Source organism: Cimex lectularius, unplaced genomic scaffold (genome assembly GCF_000648675.2).
Source record: "Cimex lectularius strain Harlan isolate CLEC.00 unplaced genomic scaffold, Clec_2.1 scaffold100, whole genome shotgun sequence".
Classification (NCBI taxonomy): Eukaryota; Metazoa; Arthropoda; class Insecta; order Hemiptera; family Cimicidae; genus Cimex; species Cimex lectularius.
This window is the reverse complement of record NW_019392663.1, coordinates 1597076-1603548: the sequence shown is the minus strand read 5'-3', so window position 1 is coordinate 1603548 and position 6473 is coordinate 1597076. Positions and strand designations below refer to the sequence as shown.

Here is a 6473-nt window from a genome sequence, read left to right as displayed (position 1 = left end):
AGTCCTTATTCCTTACGCTCCAATGTGCATTGTCCGTGTCCCGTAAAATTTTATTTTGGAGTGTTTTACTAATTTTAGAAGCGTTTGGTACAACCTCGTAATAGAATACCGTATTTATTTATTTTACACACGGGCAGAGCCCATTTAATACTTATAAGAAAAAGTAAAACAATGTTAAAAATATACACCGATTGAAATTAAATGATATAGAAGCTATCTTAATAATATCAACATATTAGACTAAAAATATTGAAAAACGAATTCAACTACAATTGCAAATATATTATTAATGATAATTAAAACAGGTTAAACTTAGCATTAATAAAAACTAAATTAAATATAATATAGCAGGTAATAAAAATCTGTTAAATTTTCACTCATATATTTACCTAAATAAAAATATAACGGAGAATAATATTGCTTAAGAGGAAATATTAAAAATAATACTACTACTAATAATAATATAAGAAAGAGTTGCTGGCGATTAATTTTGGAAACCTTTCTCAGAAAATCGACTTTTAATATCGGAGATTGAGCAGTTGAAAAAATCTATTTGTGAATTATTGGCATCTTTCAATATTCTTGAAGTTAATTCCAAGTTAATTCCAGTGAACTTGAGAAAATCGGTTTTTAGGAAAGGAATGTGGAAGGTTTGGCAGGATCTAGTGGTATAATTGGGGACATTGAAGGCAATAGAATGAAGGCGGTCTGGACAGTCGATGGTACGGATGGTATGGATGATTTTATGGAGGAAAATAATATTTATTTGTTCTCCACGGAATGAAAGTGACATAATTTGAAAAAGTTGTTTCAGATGAGAGGAAGAAGAAGTAGAGGGAGATAGAGTTGATAGGTCGAAGTGGGCTATAATAATATCCTTAGGAATTCATTCTGGACCTTTTCTGTTTGATTAATATTTGGACCAGTGCAGGGAGACCAAATCAAACTGCAATATTCTAACTTACTTCTAACAACGGAATTAAAAAGATTTTTAAGTGAATTTATATTTTTAAAATTTTTCGTGCTTCTTGAAATAAAGCCTAATGAGTCGTCTAGGCCTTAAACCTATTTCTGCCTTTTTTTTGTTCACATTGTTTTTCCATCTCAGTTTGGCACTTTAGGTCATTGCCAGACTGTATAACTGTACAATTTCTCTAACAATAATGAGAGTCGGATCGCTGTACAATTTTGTTTGTAAAATTGAAATGCACAGATTTATATTAATTGAGCCTGAATCTTAATTGTTTTGCCCATTCGTTTATGTGTGGTGATTAATGACCGTTAGTCGATGATTATTCAGAAATCGTGAGATGCTGTCTGGTGTGATGTAAGTTTCAGAAAAACATTTTCTTTATTGTGCCAACGTTTCGATCTTTATTGAGATCATCTTCAGGGCTCAAAGCGTTTATCTTCTGTGTAATTGTGCCATTCTTGCCTTTGAGGTCTGAAGATGATCTCAATAAAGATCGAAACGTTGGTACAATAAAGAAAATGTTTTTCTGAAACCTACATCACACCAGACCGCATCTCACGATTTCTGAATTACCGTTTGTTTATCTTGCTGCACGCCTTTGACTGATTTTGGTTGGTGGGTTGCTGTTCGGTCCTACTGATCTGACCTGAATCAAAAGTTACAATTTTTCTCAAGCATTTTCGGAAAATCACTGGTGTATAACAAGTAAAGTATTAGACCTGGTATTCTACCTTGTGGCACTCTTGCATTTACTGTTTTTAGTTCTCAATATTGGCCTTATTGTTCGACTCTAAAATGTCTGTCAGTTAGGTAGGAACTGATAATATCTACATACTGCGTAGGTACTATCCCTTTTAGTTTCTGAAGAGTTCTTCATGCCAGTCCTTGTCAAAAGTCTGTGAGACAAAGAGGAAGATGATAGAACAAATTTGTTTTTCTTACCGGGATTTTTCTATTACTTCCGTTAATCGGTAAATTGGGTCTATTGTTGAATGTCCTGTTCGGAATTCAAATTGGTGATCAGGGATGATTTTCTTGTTTCCTACACTGGGTATTACATTCTTGTTAAAAATTTTTTTTTCGAAAAGTTAAGCAATGTCAGTTTTAAAGATATTTTGGCGCTTTTGCCCGATTTTTGTATCATGAAGACTTCTGCAAATTTTTAGATGCTGTGAAAATATTTTCGGATTGATTTCAAGTTCAAACAGTGAAGATAAAAACGTAAAGAAACCGTAGCAGAAGCGTGATGGTCCAAAAAAATGATAAAACGAATTAACAGTGTCAATCAAATTTCTAATAATTCACATTTAATTCGATTAATATCAGGATTATCTTATCCAGAAAAGCCAATTATATAAGTCCAATATATATGAGGTTGTAGGTAAATAATAAAAATTAATAGAGTTAAATATCTCAAAGTACACGTACGGCTTAAAATCTAAGATGGCTCGAAGATACATGCCTGCAGGCAATTTCTATTTTTAAAAATCTTCTTAATAAAAGTTAATAAATAAAAAGCAAACAACTATTAAAATTAATGCACACTATTCAATTAATTTTTTTACGAGGGTTCACAACCACAGAGGTCATATCAACCCTTGGATGCAGGTGTTTAAAAAAAAGCCCATGTGTAAGCATGTCGGGTTCGAATGCAGTGCGGCTGGATTCGAACCGAGGACCTTTATGTTAAATGATGAGCGTCTTGTTAACTTCTAAACCACCTATCTAAAGCCACCGACAACCCCATTTTCATTGTTAAACATAATAATAATAATAATAATAATAATAATAAGTTTATTGCACACAAGAAGAAAAAAGAAAATTTACATATAATTCAAACAAGAAAATAAACTTAATACGGCAAGGTAACCGTCTGCCGGGGCTTGGATTAATTATTGACTAATCCTGTAAAATAAACGTACAAATGCATTAAACTAAGTTTATGCTAAGTGTAACATCTATAACAAAATACCAAATCAAAAGGACACAAAACTGAGAATTAAAAATCAATTAGCGGAGCTGAGACCGGAGAAACAGAAACACCAAATATCAAGGGAAAGAGCGGAGACAAAGAAATTGGGAGTAAAAGAGAAGAAGAGAGAAGAATTACTAATTAAATTCGTTTAATATTAGCCTTCGATAGGCCCAGGCCGCTTTAGCATAATTCACCAAGTCTGTCCAATCTGGTCCGTTGAGCAGTCTGATGCATCTGTCCATTGATACGATTCTTTCGCCGAACGCAGATAAACGGTAGGGGGACAGAATGGGGCATTCTGCGACAAAGTGGTATATGTCTTCCTTCACCCGGTAATTACATAACTCACACTCCTGTTGGGTGAGGAGATCATACGGCTTATGTCGTAGGTTCAGCAATTCTCCCCTCAGTTTCAGGATCCAACGTATGTCTGTTATTTTCTTATTTGTCTTTTGGTCCCCAACCAAGCTGGCACATCTGACTCCGTGATCCAGCATCCTATATATACGGTATCGACGGGAAGCCTGCGTTCTCTCTATGTTGCTCACCATAAAATTATCTTTCAGTCGACTAATAATTGACTGGAGTTGAAGAGAGAGACCCTTACTCTCGGGTTGCGAAAAAGACAAAAAGACTGTTGGTCTTTGTCTTGTTAAACATCATAATCTCAATTCAAGATTTTTTAAAACCTTTGTGCGCTGTCCCAAATTTTCGACAAGCATACATTTTTAAAGTGTGCCTTTTTTTTCGAGTATTACAAAAAAGTGAAGAAAAGACGTTCAAACGGCACGACTGACTTATCGCTTTCTCCGTCTGTTCATTAATGAATGGGACGTTTCCAGCGCTTTTTTCCACGGCCGCTGGAACGACGATTGTCTCCAGAAGGCCCAGTTCATGGGACGTTTCCCATTGTATGCAAATCCCGTTGCGGAACTCGAATTCGAGAACCTCGCCTATAAAAATTAAAATATTCCGATCCTACCTGCCAAGTCCCTCATCGGGTTGCTCGTATCGTAGTGCCGGAGGGAAAAACGTTAACGCCGAACTTTTATGCTGTTTATTATTTTAGTTTAAAATCAGATATAAGATTGCATCATGGGTGTAGTTAAAAAGTTCAAGCAGGTACATCGATAATCGTTACCTTCTTGTCATTTCGACCCAATCGCTTCCGCTTGTCCATAATGAGCTTTCATAAATATCACGCCAAAGGAATGCACAAAATATCTTGAACCTTTTCCTATATAATATCTGGTCAGATCTCAATATGTATTATGATGTATCATTATTTAGAGATCGTGAGATACGGTCTGGTGTGATGTAGGTTCAGAGAAACATTTTCTTCAAAGATCGGTTCGATTTTCCCTAAACTTACAGCTCACCATAACGCATCTCACGATCTCTAAATAATCATTATTGAACCTTCACTAAAAACTATACATTATGATGTATGATGTATAATTTAAAAATAGCATAGTGCGCAGGCGTATGTAGCAATTTTAATAATTTACAAAAATTGTGTAGCGGCACTGAGTTAGAGAAAATATTTACTAACCGACTTACTGCAAAGAAAAATGTAAGCAGCAATAAAAATATATAAAAATATATAAAAAGAAGAAAACTAATTTACAACGTTTTCCCCCTGCTTGGCGAAGTGTATTTTAAATATTTAAAACTCGCGGGCCGTCGTACGGTTGTTGGTTGTTTGTATAATAAATTTCGCCGAGGAGAAAAAGCATTATGCAATGCGCTGTTTCTTCCCCTGTTATTTAAGGGGTTGAAGCTGAGTGGGAACTTGTCATTATTCGCTCAAGGATATACGCGAATTTCTTCTACGACGAGTAGGCTGGCTGAAATTTCGGCAGCTTATGGCTAAAACTGAGTTAATTGAAAACTCTAATCCTGGCAGGGCTTAGCGGAAAATGCGTTGTCCCTCATCAAAAACCCGGCCGCTGTAACGCCCAACTCGACAAATTTTCAACCCCTTGGAACATTCAACATTTGGAAAAAAAATTATAATTATAAATTCACTAATTTCGTGGTCCGCTTGACCAATTAATATATTACAATTAATTAAGGTTTTTAGTTGAGATAAAAAAGTCAATGGCACGAGCGGGATTCGAACACACGATCTTCGGCTTGATACGCCGCTGCTCTACCACTTGAGCTATCGTGACCTCGATCCACTCGGACACTGAATAATTAAGTTCTTTCTAATCTTTATGGTAGACCTTCTATCAAATTGAAAGACAAACAGTCAAATATTTCTAGGATTGATGACATTTTTATGTCATTTTCTACGTTAACGGCCTACATAATTTATTATTTGCTGACATTTCTTGCAAATGAATATTTAATTGTATTCGTGCAATTAAAAATTTTAATAAAGTTTTCCTGAAAATTAAAAATTAAAATACTTTTTGGACATTTTAGCATCTCTGATTTTAATATTAAATTTACTTTAAAAACGAAAATACGATTACAACATAATTTATTTATATACAACATATTTCAAGTTTAAAAATACAACTGCAAAACAGATTTTTTATGTAAAATTAGTTGGTTAATATTTATTATAGACACCGTTTTTCGGAGGAACTGCTATTTTCGAGTCCTACTTGTTCGTTTTGCTCCACTTCTAATCGATAGATTTTATTTTTATTTACACATGACTTTTTAAAGAGAGTCTCTACTTTCTGTGAAATTACAATTAATTAAGGTTTTATAGTTGAGATAAAAAAGTCAATGGCACGAGCGGGATTCGAACCCACGACCTTCGGCTCAATAGGCCGCTACTCTAACCGCTTGAGCTATCGTGACTTCGATCCACTCGGGCACCAACTCCCCATCCAAACCTACAACCTTTCAAATTTTCCTTCTTTTTTGCCATTTTCCAAATGTCGTGTAATCAGGATTCGATTCTCGGCGACAAATGAATTGGCCACGGAGCTTTAGTAAAGATATACTTCGTTTTACCTATAGAATCCATTATATTTCGTGGTCCGATTGACCAAATAACTTCTTATAATTAATTAAGCCTCACATAAAGATTAATTAATTGAAAGAAGTTATTTGGTCAATCGGAACAAAAAATATAATGGACCTAACATTGGCCCGGTCTGTTAGATCGACCAATGTTAACTAGCCGATTTTTACAAGTCTACGTTTTTATTTTCCTCGATCTAACAAGACTTAACAGAGTTAACAGGGTTAACACAAGGATCGTGAATACCCCTATTACCTTTTCCAGAAGAGCCGTCTGGTAAGTGATACGGTCTTCTATGGAAAATATTTTTCTTCAAGATTGAATACCTGTTTATATCATCCCTCCAGTGGGGTATTCTACGTCGTGGCCATTCGAGATACAGTTGATCTGATCGAACGGAATTGATAAGTCCGCCTCATCCTTCCGTGATGATCCGTAATCCGGCTTCGGTTCACGCTTTTCCCGATCACCCATAAACCAACCCGTGAAATATCGACCTGTTTACCCTTTTACTGTTTACCTTCGAGATAAATGGAACGGAA

The 6473-nt window shown here is 35.2% G+C and overlaps 1 non-coding gene across 1 annotated transcript; it reads right to left on the bottom strand.

Moving 5' to 3' along the window:
* Positions 1-5691: 5691 nt before the first annotated feature.
* Trnan-auu lies at positions 5692-5765 on the bottom strand. The gene has a single exon. It is a non-coding gene; the product is annotated as a tRNA-Asn (tRNA).
* Between the last annotated feature and the right edge of the window lie 708 nt (positions 5766-6473).